Here is a 15,612-nt window from a genome sequence, read left to right on the forward strand (position 1 = left end):
TTTTGTGAAAAGGTTAACTTACGTATTTTACGGGTTTGCTCATGGAATGTGGGCATTACTCTCCATGCCAGCATTTATTGCCCTTTCCCAGTTGCTCAAGAAATTAGCAAAGTGTCACCTTCTTGAACCATTGCAGTTGTTGTGAAGTAGAGACTTCCACAGTGCTGTTAGAAAAGAAGTTCAAGGTTTTTGACCCTGAAATAATGAAGTAGGTGCAACATAGTGTATTGGAGGTAACTTGCAGGTAATGGTGTTCCCATGTATATGCTGCTCTTGCCCTTCAAGGTGGGAGGACCCACAAGTTTACAAGATGCTTCTGAAGGAGAATTCTTATATATTCTTCAATATGCAAAAAATGACAAAAAAATAGAAAATTAAGCATATCCTCTCCCACAAACTGTCCACCATCACAAACTCACAAGCATACATTTTCATGGAATGTAGTAAAATTAGTATATACCTGATCGCATTGTACATTTTGAAGGTCAACTGGCATGCTGGTGCTGCCATTAAAGATATTTTACATCAGGGGTTATATTAAGCTGCATTTCATACAGCAGTTCTATCTAAAACTGTATCTGAAGCCATGGTCATCAGAAATGGTAACAACTGTGAATCTGCCTTTGGAACATAGAGCATTTTACTCACCCACATCATTCTCTTATATTAGCAGTTTTGTCTTTTACAATGTTGAAGAAACTGCCCTATAATACTGCTGTTTTAAAATGGCATTCACAGTTTTTTTTCAGAAATCATTACCTTCTTCACTAGCTATGAGAATTAGTTTATCATCCAACAATTGCAAAATAGCATTCATTTCAGGCTGATGGGCTTAAGTAAAATGTCTAACCAACAATTCATTGTAGCTGTAAGGGATCACTACAGTATCACAGGGGCTGTCTTTTGGGTGAGATATTAAACTAAAACCCTGTCTACTCTCTCAAATGGAACATAAAAGACCCATTGCACTCTCTGAAGTGGTTAATATTCTCTCCTGTATTCTAACCAGGAGTTAGTTCTTTAATAAAACACTAAAACAAAATATCTGATCGTTTATTCCATTGCTGTTTGTGTTTGCTGCAAATTGGCTGCCAATGTTTTTCTAGAATACAGCAGTGACTATATTGCAAAAAAATACTTAATGAACTCTGTTGGTAAATCCTGAGAATATGAAAAGTAATATTTTTATGTAATTTCATTCTTTTCATACCAATATGTGTTACTTCATGTGAGACCATGGCTTTATATGAAAGAAATATTTTTAATCTTTTTGGACTGGATTTTCACAAAGTAGAGAGTCTCTGGATCCCTTTAATTTTTGCATCAGGACACAATTCCAAGATTCATGATTCCATTCCCAATGGTTCCATTTTTCATTAAGGTGGAATCAATGTGTAGGCTGGTACATGTCCCAATCCTTCATGCTCATTCCATTGTAAAGATAGGCATCTCCTAGCTCCTTTTAATGCTCATGGAGTGAGGTCAACATTTCAAGTAGTCCTGGTTCACAACCACTCAGCGATGTTGTGACCAGAGTCTGAATGAGGGAACCATTGAAAATAATCATTGAAAACTATTCAATAGGGTGTATTCATGCCTCCCCATTTCAACCACTCATGACTTTTCAAACCCTCCAACAAAGCCTAACCTCACATGTCCTCCCTGCCATGAACAGTAAAACCTTCCAAACCAATCTATGGGATTGTCATGCCATGCTGTGTTTTCTGTACAGAAGTAATGAAATCCACATAAGATTTGTCGCATATGAAAAAGTGAAAAAATGAAACAGCAATTGAAAATTATTTTCTGATAACAAAGCTACTTTTATCATGACTCATAACATATCAAAATAGCCAATAGGTAAAGCCTAAACAGCAGAAACTCCAAGTAACTGATATCTCCTTATCTGAATTAGCTAAAATATCTCTTTGCCTTTGCTGCAAGGTTGTAGGAGCTCATCAAGGAAGAGTGGTGAGGCAAGGTTGAGCCGAGATAACTTCTCGCAGGCACTAAATCCAATTTGCATTGTCTGGGCATTAGGGCATTGAACTGACATTAGGTGACATCACCTGACCAACAGGAAGATTGCATTTACAAATGGAACATATGATCAAACATAAAAGCTATTGAGGCTTTGCAGCAGCAGCATGGTCAGCAAAGAAGGGTCCAGGTATCAGGAGTGCACAGCCACAAAGCTAGATCCGTGAAGGAGCAAACAAACTGTTTAAGGTAAAAACCAAAAGAACTGCAGATGCAGTAAATCAGAAATAAAAACAAAAATTGCTGGAAAAGCTCAGCAGGTCTGGCAGCATCAGTGCAGAGAAATCAAAGTTAACGTTTCAGGTCCAGAGACCATTCCTCAGTTCTGAGGAAGGGTCACCGGATGTGAAACATTAACTCTGAAGCTATTTAAGGGATTCTGGGTAATCCAAGATGGAGGACGGGAAAAATGTCTCGCTGTAAGAACTGCTCTTTTTTTTGAGGTATTTTAGGTGTTGGAGGTGAATTCCTTGAATTCCAGGAGCAGCAATAACTATTTTATATCCTGTTGCATTGTTTTGGAACTTTGGAAAAAATAGATCAAAACAACAGCGGTGTTAAAAGGGAGAAGAGCAGACAAAGGAAGCACATGGTGAGAACAGTGCAGGAGAGAGAGAGAGAGAAAGAGAGAGAGAGAGAGAGAGAGAGAGAGAGAGAGATACCGCCGTTGCTGTCTGAATGCATGTACCACTGGACATTGGGAGGAACTGTTGGTTGAAGTTCACAGCACAGAATCAGATAAGTTAATTGTTGTATTAAGTTTGTCCAAGAGAAAGGCTGCAGTAGTGAGTATAGTGGATTCTTTCTTGATTATATGTTTTTGGAGATAAGTCTCTTGATTAAACTTAAAATATAAGCCATAGTTATTAATTTAACGGGGGGGCAGTGTTTGTAGAGGAATAAGACGGTGTTTTTTTTTCTGTAGATTGTGAAGGAGCAAAAATGGCCTTTGCAGAGATATGTACTTCTTGTCAGATGTGGAAGTTTAAAGAGAGTTTAAAGATTACTGCGGATTATATCTGCCATAAATACAGTTGGATGCGAATCTTATCTGATCGAGTGGATCGGTTGGAGAGACAGATAGAAGCTTCACAGGAGGCTCCCAAGCACTGAGGATGTCACCTAGACAGGGGACGAAACGTTTGCAACAAAAACTTCCAGCTCGGCGAACAGAACCACAGCAACGAGCACCCGAGCTACAAATCTTCACCCAAACTTTGAAGACAGATAGAAGCGATGAGAAATTTGCAACAGCAACAGTATGGGATGGATGGCAGTTATAGGAAGGGGGTAAGTCTCAGATACAGTCACATAGATGGGTTAACCCCAGGAAGGGTGAGAGAGGTCAGCACCTAGGGCAGGAGTCTTTTGTGGATATACCCATTTCAAATAAGTATGCTCTTTTGGAAAATGTAGGGGGTGATGGATTCTCAGGGGAACGTGGCACGAACAGCCAAATTTCTGGTATTGAGAGTGGCTCTAATGCAACGAGGGGTATGTCGGCTTCAAAGCGATCAATTGTGTTAGGGGATTCTGTAGTCAGACAGACGTTTTTGTGGCCAGCAATGAAAAAGCAGAATGGTGTGTTTCCCTGGTGCCAGGATCAAGGATGTCTCAGAGAGGGTGCAGAATGTTATCACGGGAGAGAGGGGCCAGCAAGAGGTCATTGTCCACATTGGAACCAACAATATAGGAAGGGAAAAGGTTGAGATTCTGAAGGGAGATTACAGAGAGTTGGCAGAAATTTAAAAAGGAGGTCCTCAAGGGTAGTAATATCTGGATTACACCCAGTGCTACGAGCTAGTGAGGGCAGGAATAGGAGGATAGAGCAGATGAATGCATGGCTGAGGAGCTGGTGTATGGGAGAAGGATTCACATTTTTGAATCATTGGAATCTCTTTTGGGGTAGAAGTGACCTGTAAAAGAAGGACGGATTGCACCTAAATTGGAAGGGGACTGATATACTGGCAGGGAAATTTGCTAGAACTGCTTGGGAATATTTAAACTAGTAAGGTGGGGGGGGGGGGGGGGTGGGACCCAGAGAGATAGCGAGAAAAGAGATCGATCTGAGACGGTTACAGCTGAGTACAGAAGTGAGTCAAACAGTCAGGGCAGGCAGGGACAAGGTAGGACTAATAAATTAAACTGCATTCATTTCAATGCAAGGGGCCTAACAGGGAAGGCAGATGAACTCAGGGCATGGTTAGGAACATGGGACTGGGATATCATAGCAATTACTGAAACGTGCCACAGAGATGGACAGGACTGGCAGCTCAATGTTCCAGGATACAAATGCTACAGGAAGGATAGAAAGGGAGGCAACAGAGGAGGGGGAGTGGCATTTTTGATAAGGGATAGCATTACAGCTGTGCTGAAGGAAGATATTTCCGGAAATCCATCCAGGGAAGTTATTTGGGTGGAACTGAGAAATAAGAAAGGGATAATCACCTTATTGGGATTGTATTATAGACCCACCAATAGTCAGAGGGAAATTGAGAAACAAACTTGCAAACTGCCATAGTGTTAAAGGTTTAGATGGAGAGGAATTTCTTAAATGTGTACAAGACAACTTTCTGATTCAGTGTGTGGATGTATATACTAGAGAAGGTGCAAAACCTGACCTACTCTTGGGAAATAAGGCAGGGCAGGTGACTGAGGTGTCAGTGGGGCCAGCGATCATAACTCTATTTGTTTTAAAATAGTGATGGAAAAGGATAGACCAGATCTAAAAGTTGAAGTTCTAAATTGGAGAAAGGCCTATTTTGACGGTATTAGGCAAGAACTTTCGAAAGCTGATTGGAGGCAGATGTTCGCAGGTAAAGAGACGACTGGAAAATGGAAAGCCTTCTGAAAAATGATAACAAGAATGCAGAGAAAGTATATTCCTGTCAGGGTGAAAGGGAAGGCTGATAGGTATTGGGAATGCTAGATGACTAAAGAAATTGAAGGATTGGTTAAGAAAAAGAAGCAAGCATATGTCAGGTATAAACAGGACGGATCGAGTGAATCCTTAGAAGAGTATAAAGAAAGTAGGAGTATACTTAAGAGGGAAATCAGGAGGGCAAAACAGGGACATGAAATAGCTTTGGCAAATAGAATTAAGGAGAATCCAAAGGGTTTTTACAAATATATTAAGGACAAAAGGGTAACTAGGGAGGGAATAGGGCCCCTCAAAGATCAGCAAGTCGGCCTTTGTGTGGAGCCACAGAAAATGGAGGAGTTACTAAATGAATATTTTGCATCAGTATTTACTGTGGAAAAGGATGTGGAAGATATAGACTGTAGGGAAATAGATGGTGACATCTTGCAAAATGTCCAGATTACAGAGGAGGAAGTGCTGAATGTCTTGAAACAGTTAAAAGTGGATAAATCACCAGGACCTGATCAGGTGTACCTGAGAACTCTGTGGGAAGCTAGAGAAGTGATTGCTGGGCCTCTTACTGAGATATTTGTATCATCGATAGTCACAGGTGAGGTGCCAGAAGACTGGAGGTTGACAAACATGGTGCCACTATTTAAGAAGGGCGGTAAAGACAAGCCAGGGAACTATAGACCAGTGAGCCTGACCTCAGTGGTGGGCAAGTTGTTAAAGAGAATCCTGAGGGACAGGATGTACATGTATTTGGAAAGGCAAGGACTGATTCGGGATAGTCAACATGGCTTTGTGCGTGGGAAATCATGACTCACAAACTTGATTGAGTTTTTTGAAGAAGTAACAAAGAAGATTGATGAGGGCAGAGCAGTAGATGTGATCTATATGTGATCTATATGTATCTATATGGCGTTTGACAAGGTTCCCTATGGGAGACTGATTAGCAAAGTTAGATCTCATGGAATACAGAGAGAGCTAACCTTTTGGATACAGAACTGGCTCAAAAGTGGAAGACAGAGGGTGGTGGTGGAGGGTTGTTTTTCAGACTGGAGGCCTGTGACCAGTGGAGTGCCAAAGGATCGGTGCTGGGCCCTCTACTTTACATAAATGATTTGGATGCAAGCATAAGAACTACAGTTAGTTAGTTTACAGATGATACCAAAATTGGAAGTGTAGTGGACAGCGAAGAGGGTTACCTCAGATTACAACAGGATCTGGACCAGATGGGCCAATGGGCTGAGAAGTGGCAGATGGAGTTTAATTCAGGTAAATGCGAGGTGCTGCATTTTGGGAAAGCAAATCTTAGCAGGACTTTTACACTTAATGGTAAGGTCCTAGGGAGTGTTGCTCAACAAAGAGACCTTGGAGTGCAAGTTCATAGCTCTTTGAAAGTGGAGTCGCAGGTAGATAGGATAGTGAAGAAGGCGTTTGGTATGCTTTCCTTTATTGGTCAGAGTATTGAGTACAGGAGTTGGAAGGTCATGTTGCGGCTGTACAGGACATTGGTTAAGCCACTGTTGGAATATTGCGTGCAATTCTGGTCTCCTTCCTATCGGAAAGATGTTGTGAAACTTGAAAGAGCTCAGAAAAGATTTACAAGGATGTTGCCAGGGTTGGAGGATCTGAGCTACAGGGAGAGGCTGAACAGTCTGAGGCTGTTTTCCCTGGAGTGTCGGAGGCTGAGGGGTGCCCTTATAGAAGTTTACAAAATTATGAGGGGCATGGATAGGATAAGTAGGCAAAGTCTTTTCCCTGGGGTGGGGGAGTCCAGAACTCGAGGGCATAGGTTTAGGGTGAGAGGGGAACGATATCAAAGAGACCTAAGGGGTAACCTTTTCACATAGAGGGTTGTACGTGTATGAAATGAGCTGCCAGAGGACGTGGTGGAGGCTGGTACAATTGCAACATTTAAGAGGCATTTGGATGGGTATATGAATAGGAAGGGTTTGGAGGGATATGGGCCGGGTGCTGGCAGGTGGGACTAGATTGGGTTGGGATATCTGGTCGGCATGGACGGGTTGGATCGAAGGGTCTGTTTCCATGCTGTACATCTTATGACTCTATGACTCTAAGTTATTGGATGTACTGCAATAGGCAAAGCTACCTGGAAATGTCAAAAGGTGATGAGTCTGGGAGACTGCAGCTCCCAGGGAATTGGTGATTGACATCTGGGCCCTTGACAATGGAGATTACACCTCCCTCCACACAAAGCCCAACCCTTCCAGCAGCAGGCAAGGTAACTCTGACCTTGGTTTACTTCACCTCTGTGTCATTTCAGGGCCCAAGTGCAGACCTCCTGTGGTATTTTGTAGTCTGCTTCATTAGAGTCCCCACAAATGGGACATCCCAGATTGAGACAACACTTGGATTTTCTGCGATTACTGGGTTCACACTAATGAGGGCACCATTGACTACTCCTCTTAATAAGTAGCCGTCAGGGAACCTATTAATAGGAGAGGTTTATAAAGAAGCAAGGAGAAAGTAAGGACTGCAGATGCTGGAGACCAGAGTCGAAAAGTGTGGCACTAGAAAAAACAGCAGGTCAAGCAGCGTCCGAGGAGCATGAGAATTGATGTTTCAAGCATATTCCTGATGAAGGACTTATGCCCGAAATGTCGTCTCCCCTGCTCCTCAGATGCTGCCTGTCCTGCTGTGCTTTTCCAGTGCCACATTTTTCGACCCTTTACAAACAAGCACGCCTACAAGTCAATAAACATGTAACTGGTACTCAACAAAATGTTCCTGCATATCATGCGGCAACTTTCTTGGAAGCTACCAGGATCTATACACCACAACTTCATCTCCTCCATCAACCCTTCCCCACTCCTTCCATCACCTACAGCTTAGCAGATGAATTTCAGAGGACAAGAACCACTTTCTGAAATGCTGCCTCCCCAGCCACTATATAGCATACAACAAAATGCAGTTCAAAAGGGCGTATGACAGCTTCATGCTGACAAGGACCCCAAATCAGCCAAACCATCTGGCAACAGATGGTACACTTTTATTGCCTGTATCACTCAACTGTAACCCTGCAGCACTCATATTGTCAGAGTTTCTCACCTGATTGTGGTCTGCTGTACACTGTGCACTATGGTCCACCAAAGAGGAGTGACTCTTGAGGTGTCAGAGAGAAGGTCTGACATCATCAGGGGAAGAAAATGAGCAGGAGGATGGAGCAGATGACACAGAGGGGAATCCTCTGCTGTACTGGGTGTTCCATTTCACCATGAAAGGATTGGGCATCACAATGAAGCCTGTGCAAGGACCAATTTTAACAAAGCATATTCTGAGCCAGTAAAGGTTGAGCAGATGAACTTTGAGACCTGCAGGACTAACCACATGATTGTGAATGCAGCAAGCATGTTCAGGCACAGAAAAATGTACATCCAACGTGGGTAATCATATTGTCACAGCAAGTTAATCTACTGCCTGCAACCTCAACTGTCACCCACTGTTACCCTCACTGCCATGTGAGAAGCTGACATTTCTTTTCTGTTAATATCTGTGTCTGTAATCCACAATACACCACAGTGAGGAAATTAGTGATTTATCTAACTTGGTGTCCACTTCATTCAGGGTCTCCTACAATGTGCTCCCATTACTGCCTCAGAGGAAGTGGGTAGAGCTTACTCATGTCATCCTCAGGGACATCCTTAGCCCTTGCTAGACAGAGCCAGTTGTTGGAGTATAGATGGATACCTCCTCAGAGGAGAAAGTGAGGACTGCAGATGCTGGAGATCAGAGCTGAAAACGTGTCGCTGGAAAAGCGCAGCAGGTCAGGCAGCATCCAAGGAGCAGGAGAATCGATGTTTCGGGCATGAGCCCTTCTTCAGGATACCTCCTCAGTCAGCATTGGTCCATTCTTCCTACTTCATGGGTGATCAGCACTTCATGTATCCCATGAACATTGAATACTCGGGTTCTGAGCTGACTAATCAAGGATAGCTAACACACGTTCATTCTGTACAGAACATAACACAGCTCTTCTAGGCACTGAATGTGTTGCTTCATTCTGAGAGTTTGGTCACCGTTCTTTTCATGTTTTCTCATATTATCCATGATCAATTTATTCTGTATGTGAGCGATTTCTTACCCTCAGAGCAATTCTCTCCATTGAAGTAATGGTAACAGCAAGCCTTTTTGTGAGTTTTGCTTTAAAGCGTGGGTCATTTATTAACCCACACTTACTGTGGAGGTTTGAAGACATTACATCTTGCTCATCCAACTCTCATACATTATCCTTTATAATTAATAGTTTAGGTAGAGATGAAGAAATAAAATGTTTCAGCCTATCTTTTATGGCAGGCCTATAGTTTTTGGTCAGTTGATGCTTTTAGTTGAAGTTAAGGTCGTGTAAGAAAATGTTTTTGCAGTAAACTGTGCAGGTTCTTATGGTCGAATTTCCAGTAGATTGGATCTTAATGAACTTGCTGTGGATGACAGTCTAGTTCCTTTGACATTTTTAGATGTTACATTCTATTAGTCACCCACAGAAGTTTTTACATCTGTAATTTTCCATCTCTACAACAGTCTTTCTTGTAAAATACACTTTCTGAAACAAATTAGAAAGCTCCACAGCACTTTAGATTTCTGACCTATGTTACCCCTAATGTTTTTGCCCAGACATCCAACCTCTGATCGGCATTCAAGTGGTATGCACAGAATCAGAGGTTGTGACAGAATGAAACCATAAATAATATCCTTGATGCAGCTCTAGTTAGACATGAGTTATTGCTGTAGCATGTTGCTAAGTTACAAACAGCTCTGCATTATATAATAGCCAATTAATGTTACCATATAGTTCTTTGGGCCAAGTTCAATGTGCAAAGAAGGCTGTGTTTGCATTAGTCTGACTTTTATTGTTGCATTGTTATTTATAAATGATAGCTTGAAAGAAGATAAAAATAATAATGATGACCCACTTTATATTTTAGGAGGACCACACCTGCTACTTGTAATCTTACTTGATTGCAATGAGTCGTGTTGTACTTTTTTTGACAATCAGTTTCAGACATCTTCTGAAAGATTGGATTTATACTAGACTTGTTCTGAACTCAAAATTAAATTGAGGTGACTTCATTGTAGGAGCTCTGAAATCTACTACTTTGGTGTTCTTGGTCAGCTCCCCAGTAATGTCGTCAGTGTTGGATTGTTACACGTGATTTACATAAATCTTTGCTGAATCCCTGTAGTCCATTTTGAAGTAATTTATTGGATTTAATGGTTTCCAGAAGTCACTGCTTGCCTCAGCGAATGAACAGCTTTATTTGTTACTGACTCTATAAATTACTTCAGTGCAAATTTCATTGAATGTGAGTGATGAGAGAACAAAAGAGATCCTGTGTGAAAGCTATGAATTGATTACAAATCTAATTTTCTTTTGTTTGTAACATATGACTGCAGATCATGAATGGAAACTTCACTTGTCCCATATCATGTAAATGTTTTGTTTACATTGATATAGCAATCATGTGAGGTTTGACTAAAATGCATTAATGAAAATAATTCCTGTTCTGTGAAACTCTGACTGTTTGCAGCCGCTGGAAAAGGTAAATCAATTTCCCAAATGCTGCTGCTGCCAACCAAACGGAAAGCCCTTTTTGCCTTCTGGTTTGATCTCGAATATCTTGGATAACCCAAATTTTCAATTCTGAAGGAATCTGGCTAATATGAATTCTGGGTAATCCAAGATGGAGGACAGGAAAATTTTCTGGCTGTAATAGTCGCTTCTTTTTTGAGGTGTTTTAGGTGTTGGAGGTGATTTCCTCAAATTCCAGGAGCAGCAATTACTGTTTTATATGCTGTTGCATTGTTTTGGAACTTTGGAGAAAAAAAGTCAAAACAACAGCAGTTTTAAAAGGGAGAAGAACAGACAAAGGAAGCACATGGTGGGGTCAGTGCAGAGAGAGAGAGAGAGAGAAAGAAACCCATATTGCTAACTGACAGAGTCAGCAGTTACTGCCTTTGCTGTTGAATTCATGTATCGCCGGACATTGGAATGCATCTGAGAAAATTAAAAAATAGTGAAATTCACAACTAATATTGGAAGAACCTGTTTGGGAAAGGTCACAGCACAGAAGCAGATAAGAGGATTTTAAGTACGGCCTTAAAATAAGTCTGCAGTAGAATGGGTTCTTTCTTGATTATATGTTTTATTGAGCTATGTCTCTTGATTAACCTTAAAATATAATCCATAAATATTAATTTAACTTGGAGCAGTGTTTTGTAGAGGAATAAGACAATGCTATTTTCTGGGTCTGTAGATTGAAAGAAACCAAAATGGCCCTTAGTAGAGTAATATGCTCTTCTTGTCGGATGTGGGAGTTTAGGGAGAGCTTACGGGTTACTGAGGATTATATCTGCAATAAATGCCATTGGTTGTGAATCATATCAGATCGAATTGATTGGTTGAAGAGGCAGTTAGAGAAAATGAGGAATTTACAAGAGCAAGGGGATGTGATGGATGGCAGTTATAGGAAGAGTGGGGAAAGTCTCAGATACAGTCACATAGATGGGTTAACTCCAGGAAAGGGAAAAGAGGTAGGCAGGTAGAACAGGAGTCTTCAGTGGCTATCCCCATTTCAAACAAGTATGCTGTTTTGGAAAATGTAGGGGGTGTTGGGACACTCAGGGATACATAGCATGAACAGCCACGTTTCTGGTATTGAGACTGGCTCTAATGTAATGAAAAGTCCGTTGGGTTCCAAGGGCATGGTTAGGAACATGGGATTGGGCTATCATAGCAATTACAGAAACGTGGCTCAGGGATGGACAGGACTAGCAGCTTAATGTTCCAGGATACAAATGTTACAAGAAGGACAGTAAGGGAGGCTAGAGAGGAGGGGAGTGGTGTTTTTGATAAGAGATAGCATTACAGCTGTGCTGAGGGAGAATATTCCTGGAAATACATCCAGGGAGGGTATTTGGGTGAAACTGAGAAATAGGAAAGGGATGATCACCTTATTGGGATTGTATTATAGACTCCCTAATAGTCAGAGGGAAATTGAGAAACAATTTTGTAAGTAGATTTCAGTTATCTGTAATAATAATAGGGTGGTTATGGCAGGGGATTTTAACTTTCCAAACATACACTGGGACAGCCATAATGTTAAGGGTTTAGATGAAGAGGGATTTGTTAAATGTGTACAAGAAAGTTTTCTGATTCAGTATGTCGATGTACCTACTAGAGAAGGTGCAAAACCTGACCTACTCTTGGGAAATAAGGCAGGGCAGGTGACTGAGGTGTCAGTGGAGGACCACTTTGGGGCAGTGACCATAACTCTATTTGTTTTAAAATAGTGATGGAAAAGGATAGACCAGATCTAAAAGTTGAAGTTCGAAATTGGAGGAAGGACAATTTTGACAGTGTTAGGCAAGAGCTTTCAAAAGATGATTGGGCGCAGATGTTAGCAGGTAAAGGGATGGCTGGAAAATGGGAAGCCTTCAGAAATGAGATAACGAGAGTCCAGAGAAAGCATATTCCTGTTAGGGTAAAAGGAAAGGCTGGTAGGTATAGGGAATGCTGGATGACTAAAGAAATTGAAGGTTTGGTTAAGAAAAAGAAGGAAGCATATGTCAGGTACAGACAGGTTAGATCGAGTAAATCCTTAGAAGAGTATAAAAGCAGTAAAAGTATACTTAAGAGAGAAATCAGGAGGGCAAAAAGGGGACATGAGATAGCTTTGGCAAATAGAGTTAAGGAGAATCCAAAGGACAGAAGGGTAACTAGGGAGAGAATAGCGCCTCTCAAAGATCAGCAAGGCAGCCTTTGTGTGGAGCCACAGGAAATGGCGCAGGTACTAAACAAGTATTTTGCATCAGTATTTACTGTGGAAAAGGACATGGAAGATATAGACTGCAGGGAAGTAGATGGTGACATCTTGTAAAATGTCCGTATTACAGAGGAGGAAGTGCTGGATGTCTTGAAATGCATAAAAATGGATACGTCCCCAGAACCTGATCAGGTGTACCCTAGAACTCTGTGGGAAGCTAGAGAACTGATTCTGGACCTCTTACTGATATATTTATATCATCGATAGTGACAGATGAGGTGCTGGAAGACAGGAGGTTGGCTAACATGGTGCCACTGTTTCAGAAATATGGTAAGGACACACCAGGGAACTATAGACCAGGGAACTATAGACCAGTGAGCCCCCGATGTCAGTGGTGGGCAAGTTGTTGGAGGGAATCCTGAGGGACAGGATTACATGTATTTGGAAAGGCAAAGACTGATTAGGGATAGTCAACATGGCTTTGTGCATGGGAAATTATGTCTCACAAACTTGATTGAGTTTTTTGATGAAGTAACAAAGAGGATTAATGAGGGCAGAGCAGTAGACGTGATCTATATGGACTTCAGTTAGGCATTCGACGAGGTTCCCCATGGGAGACCGGTGAGCAAGGTTAGATCTCACAGAATACAGGGAGAACTAGCCATTTGGATACAGAACTGGCTCAAAGGTAGAAGACAGAGGGTGGTGGTGGAGGGTTGTTTTTCAGACTGGAGGCCTGTGACCAGTGGAGTGTCGCAAGGATCGGTGCTGGGTCCATTACTTTTCATCATTTATATAAATGATTTGGATGCGAGCATAAGAGGTATAGTTCGTAAGTTTGCAGATGACACCAAAATTAGAGGTATAGTGGACAGCGAAGAAGGTTACCTCAGATTACAACAGGATCTTGATCAGGTGGGCCAATGGGCTGAGGAGAGGCAAATGGAGTTTAATTTAGATAAATGGGAGGTGCTGGATTTTGGGAAAGCACGTCTTAGCAGGACTTATACACTTAATGGTAAGGTCCTAGGGAGTGTTGCTGAACAAAGAGACTTTGGAGTGCAGGTTCATAGCTGCTTGAAAGTGGAGTTGTAGTTAGATAGGATAGTGAAGAAAGCATGTGGCATGCTTTCCTTTATTGGTCAGAATATTGAGTAGAGGAGTTGGGAGGTCATGTTGCGGCTGTACAGGACATTGGTTAGACCACTGTTGGAATATTGTGTGCAATTCTGGTCTCCTTCCTATCAGAAGGACGTTGTGAAACTTGAAAGGGTTTAGAAAAGATTTACAAGGATGTTGCCAGGGTTGGAGGATTTAAGCTATTGGAAAAGGCTGAATAGTCTGAGGCTGTTTTCCCTGGAGCGTCAGAGGCTAAAGGGTGACCTTATGGAGGTTTATAAAATCATGAGAGGCATGGACAGGACAAATAGACAAAGTCTTTTCCCTGTGGTTGGGAAGTCCAGAACTAGAGGGCATAGGTTTAGGGTGAGAGGGGAAAGATATAAAAGAGACCTAAGAGGCAACATTTTCACTCTGAAGGTGGTATGTGTATGGAATGAGCTGCCAGATGATGTGGTGGAGGCTAGTACAATTGCAACATTTAAAAGGCATTTGGATCTGTATATGAATTGGAAGGGTTTGGAGGGATATGGGCAGGATGCTGGCAGGTGGGACGAGATTGGGTTGGGATATATGGTCGGCATGGACGGGTTGGACCGAATGATCTGTTTCCATGCTGTACAACTCTCTGACTCTATGTATATACACAATGCAGATTATCAATTTTTTTTATTGTTAGTGATTTTTGTATGGCTGAAAATTTGTAATGAATAAATTCATACTTTTTTATTTATCCCAAATAGTTACAATACACAATACTTTTCATAAATCAAGATTTTTAGCTGGATGTTAGCATTGCAGTAAGTTATCACATTTTCATATTGCTTTTGTGATTTTATTTCTCTGTAGTGCAACTTGACTTACTTTATGTGTATAAACATCAATACACAGTTTATACTTATATCGCATTATAGGTTTGCTAATGTACTGAGCAGATAGCTCCACTTTATTTCGATCCAACAAGGCTGTTTTGCTCAATGAAAACAGAAATTGCTGGAGAAACTAAGAAGACGTGGTACAGTCAGTGGAGAGAAAGCAGAGTTAACATTTGGATCTAGTGATCCTTCTTCAGAACCTGAACCAGAAGGTTGTTTTTGCCTTTTGGTGAGATTACTGTCAGCTCATTTCAGGTCCATATGAATTTCTGTGTCACCTTTACCTTTACTCTGGCATTAAGTTTGCAAAGTTCCTTCAGATTCAGCTCCCAGTTCATTGTAAATATGTTCTTGCCTGAATGAAAGACAGACAATAAAACTGCAGATGCTGGATTCTGAAATAGACAAGCAGGAGGCTGGAAGAACACAGCAAGCCAGGTGGCATCCAGAGGTGGAGAAGTGGACGTTTCAGGTATAACCCTTCTTGGGTTATACCCAAAATGTCGACTTCTCCATCTCTGGATGCTGCCTGGCTTGCTGTGTTCTTCCAGCCTCCTGCTTGTCTACTTTAGAATGAAAAACAAAGCAGTTTCTGCAGAATTTAACAAATTACATTTTACTCATTCTAATTCCATAATGATGTCAGCAGTGCAACACTTTCTTAAACTTCAGGTGTCTTGATTGCTGTTTCTGATCAATCCCAAGAATGCCCATTTGTAGGTTTAAACAAAAACATAGTGCCATAGAATATATCAATCAAATTGTTGTGCATCCAAATAAAATGCCCAAGCATGCAGAGATTTGACCTGAGGAAGTGGAGTTAATGATCTGGCATCATCTCCAATAATACATCTAACTAGAGATGGTAAAACTTTTGCTCATCCATGGGAGCATTAATTTGTGTGAACTTAAATGTTGGTACTGATCAAAA

The 15,612-nt window shown here is 41.4% G+C and overlaps 1 protein-coding gene across 1 annotated transcript in view; it reads right to left on the reverse strand.

Annotated features, from left to right (window-relative positions):
- LOC122543786 (macoilin-like) overlaps positions 1-15,612 on the reverse strand; it is a 139,414-nt gene that overhangs the window by 24,326 nt on the left and 99,476 nt on the right. The gene's annotated exons all lie outside the window — the stretch shown is intronic.

Source organism: Chiloscyllium plagiosum, unplaced genomic scaffold (genome assembly GCF_037043375.1).
Source record: "Chiloscyllium plagiosum isolate Xiang-an unplaced genomic scaffold, Cpla_swu_hap1 HiC_scaffold_3, whole genome shotgun sequence".
Lineage (NCBI taxonomy): Eukaryota > Metazoa > Chordata > Chondrichthyes > Orectolobiformes > Hemiscylliidae > Chiloscyllium > Chiloscyllium plagiosum.